The following is a 17,540-nucleotide window of genomic DNA, read 5'->3' as shown; positions in this document are numbered from 1 at the left end:
AAAAGAAACATGGAACATTACCCTGCTGAATGGCATAACCTCAAAGAACTGGAGTTAAAGAAGGTGCTGTTCACTCTGTTATCTTCTTTAGTGTTTTTCAATCACCAAGGGTGATCCTGCAATGAGTACTAAGCCATTTACTCAAAAGGATTTTGTTATGAAAAACTGCAATGTGAAATACTTTAAAGTCCATTAAGGACAAGTCATTCAAAAATCACCATGTTCCTGGACAGAGTATTCACACTATAGTGCTCTGCAAAAACATGTGCAATGGTCAAACTTGACTACAGCACAGATATACTAGGTGGAAATATCGCGAACTACTGCTTTGGTGGAATATATCTTCACAGGCCAAGGCAGAGCTTTCCAACACAGAGAATAACACTATTTTTAACAGTCAAGACAAGAATGTTTTATGACATTTTCTTGTCCCTATTTAGGAAGCAAATAAGTACTTAGATTTTTTTAATTAGCAATGCTCCAAAGATCATATCAAACTGCAACTTGTACATCTAATCTGTTCAAACATGTATTATCCACAGCTTGACATCTACAAAAGAGGCACATTTATGGTCTGATATTTACTTGGACATTATTTTAAATAAAAACTTTTGAGTTAGTCTAGTGCATAACAAAACCTTCTTCTAAAAAGAGGGAAAGGTTCCTTCAGATCAGACATTGAAGTTCAATGATGTGCCTAGTAAACACAGTTGCCACCAGAAAAACTTCCAAGATAAGAAACAAAATCAGAAGAGAGTTAATATTTCTAATACAGATTTTAAATCCTCAACAGATGTGGTGGCTTGAATGGAAGTGTAATATAAAGAAAATATCTAAGAAAATTGCAAACTTTTTATTCCAAAAGCCACATTTCATGTCCCAGCTTATCTCAATGATTCCATCCTTATGCTGGTGAGGACACCCTGGAGTTACCCTTCACAAAAGGGTCCTCCCTATGGAAGAAGGCCAGGGGCTCAACACCATATAAAAAACTGGAAAATGACAGCTGGCCAATGTTCTGTTGAAGGATTTTATATGTCACCACCAGTAATTGCCTTGTGTGCAGGACACAAAGCCACGTCTTCAGTGAGAAAGTACACAGGCAAATGGTGACATCACCTCAGCTTGATCTCTTATCAGAACATCTCTTATTGTACCCACACAAGCCTCAAACCAATGACTCCTTACCATATCCACCCAATCAGCTCATTCAGTCTCCCATGAGAGTGAGAGCTAGGCTCACTTTCAGGTCAAGAAAAAGCCCAATAACTCTTTCCTTCTTAGGCTGAGATAGAGCCATATAGCCCCATCCTACCCCCTGGAGTGGCAGCCAGTTGCTATGGTGAGGCCTGTGTGGAAGTCATGCACTTCCACCCTAACTTCTCCCTCCAATGGCCAAACTACACCCATTGCTTATGTGGCACTTGCTTCCCAAGTCTGTTACAACTTCATTCTGGCATTCCTCCATTTAGCCAAGAGCCAGCACAGCAATGGTGATAGCCACTAGGATGGGCAAGCTGGCATTAGCCACTCACTCCCTTCATCCCTGCCTAACCTCTATAGTGCCTCAGCAGCTAAATGATCATGGGTCAACTGGAATGCAATGGAGAACATCTTATCATCATCCCTGGTCTGCAGCAGTGACTCAAAATATTAGGCACACCCCTGGAATATATAACATTTGCTTCACCAAGAAAAAGTTGAACAGGTATTGCCTGTATTTCTCCCTTTCCCAGTATAGGCTTTATCCCTCTGTTCCACAGTGATAACATATGAGAAGTGCGAGCTGCACCTATGTGAGCTAAGGGTTTTCCTCACAAAGGGGTTATGGAAGGCTAAACCAGCTATCAGGTGTAAATTTACTGCTGTGTACTGCAAACCAGCAGTGGAAAGAGATGGAGATATTCCCCCAAAAAGTTTGGGACCTAAACTAGCACACCATCTTTTTTATGCTGGTGCTGACAGCAAAATGTTTTGATTTATCAAAGTAAGTAACACTGCAGAATCCTTTTAAATAGCCAAAACAACACAGGCAACTTAGTCACAAATGTCGAAATCTGGCAGAAGTTACTTGCTCAGTAGCCAGGCATAATGTCAGAGTATTTTGCTGTCTTGTAGGATCTGAGACCTGGGAGACAGATGTTCCAAAGCTGTGTGTGTATGCGCGCATATGGAGGGGATGACCTGGAACAGGTGCAAGATCAAAGTAAACTATATCTGGCATTAAGTTCATCTTGGGATGTGTCCTTTGAGATATGCACAATTCCTGCTATAGCTATGGAAAACAAAGAAAAGTAGATACCCTCACTCTCCATGACAGAGAAAATGTGTCCAATAGAAATCTGCAGGATAAGGCTTTAGATAGTGTAAAATTTCAAGTGCACTGATATCTACTGATGCAAAAACATGTGTGTCTGGGGTACCCAGGCTTTTAAATATTGTTGAATAAAATAAATTTAACTCTACTTGTAAGCTACATCTAGACATCAACTTGACAGAATCAGCTAGGTTACTGGAACCATCTGGTAAACACACTCCAAAAAGTCAAGATTTGAGTGAAAAGTACCTAAGACTTGCCTTCTTCTATCTGATAATGTAATGCACCACTGAAATACAGTCTGTACAAAGATGCCCCATTTTGTGAGCAAAAAGACTCTGAAGGTATTTAAAACTCTGTGGAGTGCTTATATGAAATCACCACTGTTGAACAGACCATGTACCTTGGACTGTTATTGAGTCCATGTAAGCTTCCATTTGTGTAAAGCTACATCAGCTGTGAAGACTGCAGTAGAAAGAGACAGGGAGAATATATCCCTTGATAGAGATTAGTAGGGTTCATCTCTCACTCCAGCTCGTTTCACCCCTCATAGAAAGGAGGTCTGGTGAAGGTATAAAAGATGATGACTCCACTGAGAAAGGCATGATCTTTGAGTATTCTCATTCCTGAGCAAGTATAAAGAACTGCAGGAAGTGTTACTACCACAGCATTTTGAGTAGGTAATATCTGGTTGATAAGTGAGAAACAGACAGTGCTGCTTAGCAGTTGTGAATGATGGACAAATTTCTGACTTGTGTGATAAAGAAACTGGAATGGACAGTAGACCAAAGAAGGCTCAAGTCTGAATGGATGTCAACCACTGAAATTAGTTACACTTCTAAGTGACGCCTGTAACTTAAAATCTTAGAAACTGCCATCAATCAAGATGAACTTGGATGTTAAGGTGTGTCATACAATCCTATGGTGGAGAACCAGTCCTCCTGCAAAAGCGGGGACATAACAGCCAGAATTAACATCCTTTTGAATATTTTTGTACTAAACAAATTTAAGGTTTTTGAGAACCAGCATCATATAAAAGTTTCACATGTTCTTTGGCATTAAGCAGGACCTTGAGAAAAACCTGAATTTGACAGTAGTGCTGATTTTATTATCTGAAATTACCTAAATTGATAAGCAAAAACTAAACCTTCTGCTAAAGATCAAGACACAGGGCAAGTTATGGTAGAGGATTCTTTGGTGTAATCCTGTTCCAAAGCACTGAAGATCCTGCTGGTCTGTTATGATGTCTCTCCATATTTGGCAATTAACATTGAGAATGGTGCCCATGGAAGCTGTTAAACTCTAAACTGAGCTTGCTGTTTTGACAAAGGAGCAGGATGCTGATGCTGGGACGTTTACAGATCCTGTGGTTATGATGTAGCCTTGACAATGTCTCTGGGTTAAAAAGGCTACTTCCCTTTTCAGATACCATTTTTGGCTGGTTCACAACCAGCTTCTTAGTTTTGTTCAGCTGGTGGTATTGTCTCTTTCTTTTAGGTCTGAAATAATACCCTCAAAGCCATTTGCCAAACAAGTGCTTGTTAGCAAAAAGGTAATTCTGCCCTTGTTGCTGGAGTTTGGTCAGGAAGCCCAAGATGCACAAAGTACAGTTGTGTACACTTACCATAAATGTAGATGTTCGAGTGTATTTACTGTTGCAGTCATCACACTTGTGTTATCCTGCCAGGGGTAGCCCTCAGTCGGCCCAAATACCAGAGGCTTAGTATTTCTGCGTCGGTTGCTGTCACTCCAGGACTGACGTCAGGTCATTACATCAGTTTTTCTTGCCCCAAATGTCAGGAGCCCCCAAACAGGGAGCTAGATCATGGTGGAAGAACACCACCAGTAGAAAGTAAATACCAAAAATCCCTGTAAGGAGTGAGGAAGAGAGAGACAGAGAAAGACAAGGGGGATGGAGGGTGGGAAGCCAGGACTGCAACAGTGAATACACTCAAACATCTACGTTTATGGTAAGTGTACAACTGTACTATGTCCTTCGTGTTTCACTGTTGCAGTCATCACACTTGGGTTGATTCCCAAAGTTGAAGAAAAGGGTGGAGGCAGTCAAGAAGACTGGGGGCTGGCTAGGATGCCCTGCAAGACTGCAGTTGCAAAGCCTGCCCTGGATTTGGAGAAGATAGGCAGGTGGCAATGCTTGGTGAAGGTATGAGCAGAACTCCATGTTGCAGCCCCCAGTTTGTCCCTGATAGGGACCTCTCTGAGAAAAGCTGCAGAGGTGGAGGTTGCCCTGGTGGAATGTGTCCTGATCCCCTTAGGGGGCAGGTTTCCATGGTATTTGTAGCAGAAATGGATACAATGTGCTATCCATTTGGATATTTTTTGTTTAGATATGGCCTTGCCCTCTGCCCTGCTGCAAAGCTGAGTAGCAATTGGTCAGTTTTCCTAAAACATTTAGTCCTATCCAGGTAGAATCTGAGCTGTCTGTGCACATCTAGAGAATGCAGAATCATTTCCCCCTTGTTTTGTGGGTTAGGGAAAAAGGTGGGCAAATGAATAGATTGGTTGAGAGCCACACTGGACACCACTTTAGGCACGGAAGTTGGGTTAGTCCTGAGGAAGACCCTGTCAGCATGAAAAATGATGAAGGGCTCTACTGCCATGAGTGTCTGTAGCTCTGAAACTCTTCTAGCTGAAGTGATGGCCAGAAGCAAGGCTGTTTTCCAAGAGAGAACTTTTAACTCTGCTTAAACTGCAGGCTCAAAGGGGGGGGGGGTAGCGTGAGCTTTTCCAACACAAAGTTAAGGTCCCAAGCTGGGGTAGGAGCTCTTCTGGGTGGCCTTAAATTGTTAGCCCATCTTAGGAACTGTTTGATGAGAGGGTGAGAAGAGAGAGGTGGCTCTGTGCTGTAATGAGCAGAGATGGCAGAGGCATGAATTTTAATAGAAGAGAAGGATAGGTCCCGGTGTAATAGGTCTGCTAGGTAATCCAGGATGAGCGGTAGGGAGGGCTGTGCTGTTTCAGCTCTTTTAGCCTGGATCCAGGTGCAATACCTTTTCCACTTGTCAGCATAGGATTTTCTAGTGCTAGGGCATCTGACCTCATGTATAACATCCAGGACTTGCTTGGCTTGCTTAGACTGGCAAATGGCGGAGAAGTCAGGGAATAAGCCAGGCTGCCAGGTTCAGGGTCTGCAATTGTGGATGCATGAATTCTGCTGGGTCAGGAGAGTTGGGATCTGAGGTAGATGCCATGGTGGCAGGAGTGACAGACTGGGCAGCAGTGGGTACCAGTGCTGGCATGGCCAGTCTAGGGCAATCAAGATTGCTCTTGGTTTTTCCTCCCTTATTTTGAGTAATACCCTTGAAAGTAGAGGTAGAGGGGGAAATGCATAGATCAAGAGGTTTACCCATCGGAAGGATAGGGCCATCCACTTTCCAGGCCATGCTGTGAGGTTTCCTGGTGCAGAATTTGTTGAGCTGGTGATTGGTGTGGGAGGCAAAGAGGTCCACCCTTCAGGGTGCCCCATTTCTGGGTTACAAGGTTGAAGATGCTGTGGTCTAGCTGCCACTCGTGTGGGTCTAGGAGGTTTCTGCTTAAAGTTGTCTGCCAGAGAGTTTTGGGAGCCTGGCAGGAGTTGTGCTTGCAGGTGAATTTGCATAGCTGAAACCATGTGCCAAAGGGTCATGGCGAGCCTGCAGAGGGGATAAGAGCAAGTTCCTCCCTGCTTGTTGATGTACCACATCACTGTGGTGTTGTCTGTTTTGATCAGTAGAGACCCCGGGGAGAGTGGGGGTCTGAAAGCTGTCAAAGCATGCTAAACAGCTAGTATCTCTTTTTGGGTGATGTGCAGATGTATTTGATTTGGGCTCCAATGGCCCTGAATGCACCTGCCATCCAGGTGTGCACCCCAGGCATAATCTGATGCATCTGTGGTTAGGGTCTGGGTGGCATGGGGTTGTGGGAAGGGAAGATCCTTGTTGTGGTTGCATGCTGCTGCTCACCAAAGAAAATCTTTCCTTAGACAGGGTATCATAGGTATGATAGTTTCCAGGTCCTGAGAGTATTGACACCAAAGCCTTTTTAGGTACCATTGAAGTTTCCTCATATGCAGTGTGGCATAAGGAATGAGTAGAATGCAGGATGCCATGAACCCTAGAGCTTGCAGGATTTTTCTTGCAGATAACTGGGTTCTGGTGGCTAGTTAAGAGAAGTAGCCTGTCAGATAGGCTTGTTTTTCTGGAGTAAGGAATGCCATCTGGGATGCTGTGTCCAGGCTTGCTCCCAGGAATACAATTTTTTTGAGTGGGTACTAGTTTGGATTTCTTTTCATTTATAGTATACCCCAGGGAGGTCAGTAGGTGCTTTACAAAGGTCAGGTGCTATAACAGCTTTTCCTGACTGCCTGAAGTCAGTCAGTCATCTAAGTAGGGATAAATTTGAATATTCCTTTGTCTGCAAAAAGCAATGGCTGCAGCCAGGCATTTTGTGAAAACTCTAGGAGCAGTGGATAAGCCAATGGGAAGCACAGAGAACTGAAAGTGCATAGATCCTGCTCTGAAATGTAGATATTTCCTGCAGGAATCCTTAACTGGGATGTGTAGATAGGCCTCTTTTAGGTCTAGGGTGGCTAACCAAGCATCCTTGGATAGCATAGGAAGAAGCTGTTGGAGGGTGAGCATTTTGAATTTTGGTATCCCCAGGAAGGTGTTTAGAATTGATAGCTCAAGGATTGGGCACCAGGTGCCCTCTTTTGTGGGTACCAGGAAAAGCCTGGAACAGAAACCTTGGCCTATCTAGTCTGCAATAATAGGCTGTATTGCCCTCATGGAGAGTAGGGAATGGACTTGGTTTTGTGCCTCTGCCCACTGGTTTGGAGGAAGATCTGGGAACCCTTTTGGGGTAGGTAGAGTGTGGAAATAAAATTTGTATCCCTGGGACACTATGTTGAGAACCCATTGGTTGTTGGTGATAGAGGCCCAGTTTCTGGTATGGGGAGAGTTTTCCTCCTAGGGGCGCAAGCAGGTGGGCAGAGGTAAGGGGTGGAGGTGTAAAGTCACTGTGAGCTCTTTCCATAATGGGGTGGCTTAGCACTCCCTGTTTTTGAAGTGGAGGAACTCCATTGCTTAGATGTCTGCATTCACCGGGACTGCAGACTGGGGGGGGGGGGTCTGCTTCCCCTAGGTCTTGTCTGAGCTGGTCTTGAGGGGGCTGGAAAGGGCCAGTGCTTGGAGGGGCCAATGCCTACTGAACCTCGGAGGCTGGACCTGCAAGAAGTCTAACTGTCTGCATAGATTTAGCTGTTTCTTCCATCTTTTTTAAGACCTCTTCTGCCTTGGTGCCAAGCAAATTGTCTTTGTTCAATGGTGCGTCCAATAGCTTTGATTTGACATGGTCTGGCAAGGTCTGTTCCTTAAGCCAAGCATGTCTTCTAAGTACAGAACCTGTGACTGCTGCCCTGCAGGATGCTTCTAGGTCGTCAAAGACACATTGCAAGGTGTGTCTAGTAACTTGGTTTGTAGAATGCATAAGCTCCTGTAAGTCTATTTTCTGCACAAGCCGGAAAGGTAGATATTTTTTGTTTAAGAAATTCCATAGTAAGCTGCTGGTATTTCAGCATGTGAAACTGACAATTTAGTGCTCTAATAGCAAGAGCTGCAGAGGTGTATACTTTTTTTTACCCCATCTGTCTAAAGCTTGGGAATCCCTGCCCGAGGGGGTGGTAGTCTCAACTGTGGTTGCTATTATTCCTTTAGGTCCTTGGGAGATGACCTCTGGGTTAGCAGTAGGATTTTTGAAAAGAAATTTGTGAGAGTCAGGGACTCTGTAATACCTATCAGGTTTCCTGGGAGCAGGAGGAATGGTGTCAGGAGTTAAACTGGATTCCATAAAAACATCATCCACAACATCCAGGACAAGAGGAATGGCTAAAGGTCTGTGCTATGGTAAATCTAAGAATTCCCTGAGTCTCTTTTTGGACTGAGGATAGTCCTGACACTCCCATTGGAAATGCTCCCTTAAAGTATGTAGGGTTTCACCAAATGAAAAATCCTCTGGAGGAGAGGCAGAAGGAATGGATTCCTCTGCATCTGAATCCTCATAAGCAGACAAGGGTTGCATTTCAGAAACCTCAGAGTCATCGGACTCCTGGTCAGATAAAACTGCTGGGGACAATTCTCTTTTTCTTTTGGAAGGGGTATGCTGGCTTCCCCTAATAAGCAAGATAAGGTTTTCCGCCATTTTAAGCATTTGAAATTGAGGCATGGAAGCAGGTGCTTGCGCTTGGGTCGTTGGGTTTTTAGGTGTAGTTCATACCCTGGGCCTTACAAACTCAGAAGTTTTAGAAAGAACTGAAGATGTGAAAGAAGTCATCGGTTTGTGTCGAGTATCGGTAGTGCGAATAACTTCCTCAGAAGCTGTTGCCTGCTCAGCAGCTCCGGACCCATCCAAGGTAGAGACATCTGCAGGATCCTTAGTCAAAGAAGAGTCATATGTCACACTGGACTCCAAACGGGTTTCAGTAGCAGCCTGCGAATCCACAGACACGGACATCAGGGGCTGCGAAAGTGCCTCACTGAGGACCAGCAAACTGGCGACTAGCTTAATGGAAGCATCGTCGGCAGTTTTGGACATGTGCGGTCTTGTCTCTGTCTTTATCCTTAGGTTTTTTCAGAAGATCGGTAGTTGGATGGCTTACCAAAGCCATTTCAGAATACAAAGATCGAGAACGAAAATATTTAGTTACAATAAGGACTCGACAATGTATAGTTCTGGCATTGAACAGAGCACAAAACTGACAACGAGGGACATCTTGGTCTGGGCCTAAACAGGTGACGAGTAAGAATGGAAATCTTGGTGTGGTATTTGCTTTCCACAGGCAAGACAATTGTTAACTTTTTCTGACATCTGTTAGAGCAAGAAAAAAGGATCCCCAACAGGGTACTTAGCTTTAGAAGACTTCAACTTCAATTCAGAAATGAAAACTCAGGTAGCGGCCGACCGGCACTCGTGAGAACTGCTTCTGCTTTGGACTCTTGGGCAAGAAAGACTGATGTAATGGCACCGTCTGCTTTATTTTATACCACTGACAACCTGACATCAGTCCTGGAGTGACAGCAACTGACACAGAAATACTAAGCCTCTGGTATTCGGGCCAACTGAGGGCTACCCCTGGCAGGATAACCCAAGTGTGATGACTGCCACAGTGAAACATGAAGAACATCCATCCTTGCCATTGAAACACCTCCCCAAAGCAGTCATCTTGACTGTCTGTCATCAACATCAAACATCAACCTGAGAGGATGACAGTATGCTCATGCACCATCACACTGGTTAATAAGAAATTTTGATGTGGTTTCCAAATTAGGAAGAGATTAAATTAAGGCTTTGAGACTCATTCTGAGAAATCTCCAGTATTTGATCAGGGAAGCATTACAATTTGTAACATGTACGCCAAGGATGAAAGCTACATAAATCTTCCTCCAGGAAAGATAAACACATTTGTGATCTTTGTGTGAGGAAAAATCATTGGAGAGATGAGAGTGATGCTGTTCACAATGACTCATTACAGTCACTGTGCTGGTGGCCAGAGAAAGAATATCCCACTTAGGAAGGATACTTCTTATGTGCCTCATACACCATGGCTTGCAACTTGTCTGGGTTCTTACATGAGAATTCCATGCAGATCTTAGAACAAGAAGAAGTGGTATCTGAAAGGAATTCTGAACTATCCAAACTTTCTGAATTACTTTTCAATGGTTCCTCACAATGGTGTCCTAAAAGCGAATCAGCTCACTAACATCCCCAAAAATGGCTTTAAAGGACAAGTTTCTGTAAACAGAGTAGGATGTCAAGTCCAGAAAAGTTAGTGAGCAGGAGGATTTGACCAAACATGGGACATATTCAAGTTCTATCATATCCCGAAATGTACATCTTGTTGACCAAATTGCTTTATGTCTGACAACTACAGGCCAGAAAGATATGAGAATGTCCTAAAGAACTTCTATGTGCATAAGAATGCATAAAGGCTTAATGCGCTGTTGATGTTTGGGACAATTTAGTAAGAGATCTGGTTAATTGTAGGAACTCTTTGTTTGAAACGTAAGATTGTAAGGAAAATACAACTTGGCTGAGGATGACACCACCAAAACCCCCTGGCTCCCTGTCACAAACAGTCCTCCTAGAATTAATTACTATGATGAACATTTCACTGAAGGTTTCAGCAAAGGTGTTACATTTTTTCTCAACCTGCTCTGTCAAATAGGAACAATATATTTTCTATCTCCAGACTCCAAACACCTCTGAGGATATGTGGGATGGCAAGTGATAAAAGCACAAGACAATGGTTTCCTGTAACACAAACAACCTGACACGGTATAGAGGTTGTTCTTCCCTTTTGGAGACTCTTGACTTTATGTCAATGCATCATTTATATTCTGATAATGTCTTCCAAAACAAATTGATGATGAAGGCTTGGTCAATAAGGCTTAGAGTTACCTGTATGACATAAATGAAAAATAAACTGACCAGGAAAGCCAAAGACCACAGCAAATGAATCCAACAATGGTAGAAACCACTCCAGTTCACAGTTGTAGAAAGAAACAATCCTTTACTGGTAAAATCACTGCAATTCACGGTTAAGCGCTTTTGTCTAAACACCAACTTCTGCAGAACCATGAAAACTCCTCTAAACACTGAATTGACAGAAGTAAAATCACACCCCCCAGGAACTGTCAATCAACAGGCAGGCTGAACAAAGCCCGGGAAAGTTCTTAAAGGTGTGCACACATTAAAAAACACTTCCACATTAAACCAAGTAAAAATGCTTAAAAACAAATCTAGAATGTCAAAATACTACAGAAAGCCATAACAGTTGTAAAATGTTGTTCAAATTATGTTCGCTTTTGTTTTAAGTTCAGTAGCAATGGAAATATAGTCATTCAATCCAGGTAGATTTGCTGTGTCTAAAGCCACCTGCCAATACATCTCACGATGTAGAAATCAGTTTTTCCAATTACCAACAAAGGTACCTGCTTCCACCTGATCAAGCCCCAAAAATGTGAACTTCTTGAAATCAGAGGATCCCTAGTCAAAGCACTGCTCATGTCCTTTTTGGATATACTATAAAAGTGTTGGTATATCCTTTTGAGTGCATTTTTAGTCTTACCAACATAGAAAGCAGGGCATGACATACATTTCACCAAGTAGACTAACCTCTCTGGCAATTGAACTTACCACAGATGTTCATACTCCTAATTTTTTCTATTATATCACATTCATAGCTGGTTTCAGTATAAGTGCACTGATGGCAACATCCACACTTTGTCATTGTCCAAGAGTCACTTTGTCTGGAAACAATCGGTTTCTCCAATAACAGTTTTATGTTAGTCTTGTTCTTAAAGTTGAATGAAGGGAAATCAGGAAGATTTATTTTGTTTGAGTCCTTCATCACAATGTAAGATGGCCCATTTTCTCTGCACCATTTTTTGGATGTTTTGAGTCCAATGAATAATGTAAAAACATGCTGGTGTGTCTAAAAGTATCCTTACTTTCATTTGTCTTGTCTTTCAACTTAATTTTACCAAGGCCATACCTAATAATAGGTGTGTACCTACTGTCTGTCTCCGCACACATCCTTCTGATTATCAAGAAGAATTTCAGGATAACCTTTCCAAAAACATAGCTTTGAGTGTGTTAAACAGTTATGTCAGGTGAGAAATCCTGATAAGTTGGCTTTTCACAATACCCTTCTTTGGATGGAAAGGGTGACAACTGGTATATGACAAAAAAGAATTACAGAAGGTGGGCTTCCTGTAAATCTGTGTGTCCATACCACCATACTGGCCTTTCTTGATTTTGATGTCCAAGTAATGGATCTAAGCTGGGTCAGCATGGTGGGTAAATCTTAAAAAAGTGGTAATAGACTGCAATTCATCCATAAAAGTATCCAATTGTGTCTCTGTACCTGATCAAAGGATTAGTAAATCATCCAAATAGTGAAAACACCCCGCCCATTTTTTTGAATAAAGGGAGCTTGAACAAAATCATAAGTTCCCATCTCAGCAAGACGATGTTTGCAAAGGTGAGGGTGCATGCAGCCCCAATAGCTACGCCTTTTAGCTTTTTATAAAATTCCCCAACAAAGGTCAAAAACTTGTTTAATACAACCTCAATGAAATCATAAATCAGTTTGGTGTCTGAAAGTGTAACAGAACAGTATTGTCTCACCATTTCACCAAACCATAACAGACCTTCCTCATGGGGAATCAGAGTGTATAAACTCTGAATGTCACATGAAGACATTCACTCCATGGTCCAGTTTTCTGAAGTTTATCCAAAAGATCCCAGGAATCGTGAACAATGTGTGGAAAACCTTGAACAAGGTGTTTCAATTTGTAGTCTATGAACTTAGCCATTGGCTCCATTACTGAACCACTGGCAGCAACAACAAGATGTAAAGGTGGATCTAACACATTTGAGTGAATTTTTTGGAATGCCAGAAATCTTCAGAATTGTGGGGTTTGCACTAAAAAATATTGTACAGACCTTTAGACATAGTATCAAATAAAAGTTCATCCAAGAACACTTTGATCGCCCTATAAGCAATACTGATCTCATTGATACAGACCGTACAATATACCTCTTCATCATTCAACAAGCTATAAATTTTACTTGTGTAGTCCATCCAGTCCATAATAACTAACCCCCTCCCTTATCAGGTTTCATGCACCTGATGTTCTTGTTGTTAATGATGCTGTTTAGAATATCCTTATTAGCCTTGGAAAGATTATAACATTTCTTCCTGTTCTTTCCATTGAATAGTTCTCTAATTTCTTTCTCACAGCACTTTTCAAAAATCTGTATGACAAGAGTGCAGTTGGAAGTTAACCAAACTCCTCCTCCTAAACTCATTCACAGAAGTATGAGATTCACCATACAGTACATGAAAGTGGAATTTACGTATAAAAAGTTTTAAATCAAGTACAGTGTCAACCACATCGGCCCGGGGTGCTAGTATAAAATTAAATCTTTTAAGGAAAAGGTTGGGGTGTTTACAGCCTATGTTTTAAGTCAGAAAAATTGTAAATACTGAAACCAAAGAAATAAGTAATATTCATCATACCTGTACATGGGTGTGAAGGAAAAAAGCTGTCATTGATATTTGTTTCTGACCCCAGCTCCTCTTTTCCAATGACCCTTTGATCTCATTGAGTAGGAATTCCCCTGTCCTTGTACAGGTTGGTGTTCCTGGTTGGCTATCCTCTCTGACCTTCTTAGGGTACCACCTCTGAAGGGACTTCACTGTGATGTACTATGTCACTATCGACAAAATCGTCCTCATAGCTCACCCAATTATTTGACTTGGCTCGACCAGTATAGGTTGGCTTGGGAAACATGGTTCTATTACGATATTCTGTGTCCCTGAACAACTTCTTATTCTTCCTGTTCTTAATATGCACCAATTTATCAATCTGTTCAAACACTAGTTTAAAATTGGATTTGTATTTATGAAAAAATCTGCTGTAATAGACTCTACTAATTTTGCAATCTCTTTATATTGTACTATATGCCTCCCATTTTCTTTAATGAATAATTTGGTAAGATCTTGGCCTGTACAATCAAAAAGTTCCAGTGATGCGAGGTGAAAAGGTGAGTTTTCTTTAACCCCCTGTGGATACTTCCATACCCAAAGTACTTTAGGGACATGTTGTCTCTTCAAACTTTCACTCAAGAAATAATTGTCCAACTGCAGAGACTTAAACTTGTACAATGATTTATCTAAAGCCAAAATTTGTTCTTGTAAGCTATAATAATGGCCACTAGTGGATTTTATGTACTCATGTTTTTTGCAATTCTACTTTATCCAGCCATTTAAACACTTGGGATGTGGATGAAAAATCCTGTAAGACTGATGCCTGTATTACCCGCTGTGTATTATGCTGGTCATTCACTGCAACAGTGGGTCCCAATGACAGTTGAATAGTGTCTTCCACATTATTAGCAGCCATATTTGTAATATTACCATACTTAAATTGAGACAAGGCCTGTGTTAACTGTTGGATAAGCAAAGTCAAATTACCCACAGATTCAGATGTGCTGAAAGTGGGGCATCATGAAACAATTCCTGCGAGTCAAAGGCTGACATACCAGGGAATTCTTGGAACAAAGCCAATAATCCACAAACAGCTGAGAAGTACCTGGAACTGGAACAGAAATCCAAGCAAAGAACAAACAACTGACCAGGAAGCCAAAGACCACAGCAAATCAATCCAACAATGGTAAAAACCACTCCACGTCACAATTGTCATAGAAAGAAACAATTCTGCATTGGTAAATCCACTGCAATTCAAGGTTAAGTGCTTTAAACATAGACACAAACAACCGGCCACAGTCTAGAGATTGTTCTTCCTTTTTGGAAAATTTCGACTTTCTGTGAGTGCTTCATTTATATTTTGATAAAGTTTTCCAAAGTAAATTGATGATGAAGGCTTGGTCAACAAGGCCTAAAGTTACCTGTATGACATAAATGAACAGGGGTAGAAGACCCACCTCAGACCCTACATCTTGGGGCAGTCCTGTACTAATGGAGCTGATGGTCCTCCTCAAATAAATGGCTTCATGAATTTTTTTAATGACAATGCTGATAAGCAAAACTTTTTCAATGAAGCCAAAACAAAGTATTTGGGTTTGTGGTCTCGTACAAAAACAAATGCACACAAAGTGCTTGCCATGAGACATCACTTTTTTGTCTACAGGAATATTTATGAGATATGTTTATAAAATAGGACCTTAGATACAATTGCCACGGGCATTATGTTTGTTCACAAGAACATTTGTGAAATAAGGACTAAAGACATGAAAATAAAAACATCATATGAAAAAAATAAATTTCTGTATAAACAAACTTCAGACTATAAAAATAAAGTTAAAATATTTTTAAAAGGTTTAAGAAAAATCATTGAAATTAAAGGATGAATTAAAGTACCAGCTCTTGAGGTCTGCCTCCAGTTTTTGCTAGGAAATAACTTAGAAGAGAAAAGTCCACCACATAGATTAATGGATGTTCTGGTGACATCTACAGTTGAGGGCTCCAAAGTGAAGAGGCAAGCACAGAAGAGATGCAAAATTTTCTACAGAGCTCCTTGGTAGATCATGTAAGAGTGTTCTGCCAGATGAAACACCATTACTTCTAGGCTAAACAGCCACGACAATGACTTCAAACTTCTTCATTTCCTGAAATCAGTAAATAAGATATCATACTACATCCTGGGAAACTATAGAATCTCTTTCAAGATGCCAGCAAATCATAAAGCACACCTTATTAAATTATAGTCACTCCAACAACCCATGCAAAATCTTTTTTGGGGGACTTTAACTACCCCTCCATAAACTCACATATATGTATGTCTACAAATAAACGTGCAATACTTCCATGTCTAGCACTGTAAGCTCTCTTGATCAAATAGTACCCTCCCCCCAAAGTAAGGGCACCAACAGACTCAATCACATCTTCACAAACAGTGCCCATCTGCTCCTCACCCAGTGTCATACCCTTACTGGTCAGTTCTGATCACTGCACTGTTATTCACCACACAATGTCAATACAGGTCAACAATCAGTTCAACCATATTTAGAGTCTACTTTAAGGCAATCACCTAGCACATGATGATAATTTTGAGATGATTCCACAGCTCCTCCCACACCTAGATAACCTTATAGCAAGTACTACCACATATCCAAAGTCTACACTCCTATCTCAACTCTTGCATGGAGGTTCATGTTCCTATTTACCATAAACAGAATTCCAAATTTAGAAACAAATTCCTCTGGTGGGACTTAACTATAAATAGTCTACAATAAAAGGAAAAAGCTCACAGCCCTAAAGAAGAGAAGAAAAACTCCATGCTCCAATCAACCTAAAAAGGATTAACAAAAGAATCCAGAAGAAAGATAAAATCCCGCTGAGATAACTATGAACTAAGACTTGTTAGGACAAAAAAAGAGAGATAACCACAAGACATATTTTAATTATTTAAAGAACTCAGAAATAATGTCCAGTATTGCACCAAGTTTATCTCTAAAGGGATCACCTGTTGAAACCCTGAGGACATGGTTAATATCCTTGCAGATAGAATCAGCTCCAACTTCTACCTTCTCTCCCCTTCAAAACTCAATACAAATCATCCAGTGCATACTCCACCTGGTAATTACAATTTAACAGACACTAAAAGTACTCTCCAACACCAAAACCCTAGCTCTATGGATCCATATAACACATCACACTGTTTATCAGCCAGTATAAAATACTTCTCACAGAACCCCTCCTTAAACTATTCAACTGCAGTCTCTCCACTGGCGAGGAAACAGAAGCCTGGAAAGCAGTTGTAGTAGTTTCCCTTCACAAAGGAGGCCCCACTACAGACCCTGGCAACTGCAGACCTAACAGCCTCATCAGGAAAATTTGCAAGGTGATAGAATGCATAACAGGGCACAAGAAACCTACAATCCTTACAGTATAACCTGTTTCACTTTCTAAAATGCAGATCATGCCTATTAAACTTAGCTGATCTGTTTAACAGAATCAAAGAATCACAGAAATATTATACAAGGATAACACTGTGCACAAAGTTTCCTTGATTTTGCTAAGATTTTTGATACTATGCCCTACTCTGGTATCAACAAACCTGGTGAAACTCAACGTAAATCCAATGTAACCAGCTGGACTGACAACTGGCTCAATGACAGATGCCACTCTACTAAATATAATGGAATACTATCCTCCAAGAGACTTGTTATTAGTGGTGTACCCCAGGGCTCTCTTTTGGGACCACTTCTTGTCAGCATTTATTTCTTTGATGTCACATCTGACATTAAAAGCCTCTGGCTGATAAAAGCAACAGATAACTGCAAGCTTGGAATCATCATACATTCCCCTGAAGACTCTAAGATCCACTAAGTGGTTCAGCCTCATACGGACTTGTGGAAAGGATGACTATCTAAAGCTGAATGCCAAAAAATGTATCACCATATTATTTGGAAAACAGGACCCCCCCACACACACATACCATATAAACAACCCCCCACAAAAAATAGATATAGTCAGTATAGACCATGGAACTTTTGTGGATAATGAATTCTTCTTTGACCACCACAAATCCTCTGCTGTTGGGAAAATCTTTTATGTCACCCTACTGATTACTAAGGGTGTCTCCCTATCAGTCGAAACCTGCCATCACCCTCTCACTTCTCCCTCATCAGTCCTGCA

Source organism: Protopterus annectens, chromosome 12.part0 (genome assembly GCF_019279795.1).
Source record: "Protopterus annectens isolate FY-2018-M chromosome 12.part0, PAN1.0, whole genome shotgun sequence".
NCBI lineage: Eukaryota > Metazoa > Chordata > Ceratodontiformes > Protopteridae > Protopterus > Protopterus annectens.
The sequence above is the reverse complement of the archived record's forward strand: the minus strand, read 5'-3'. Positions refer to the sequence as shown.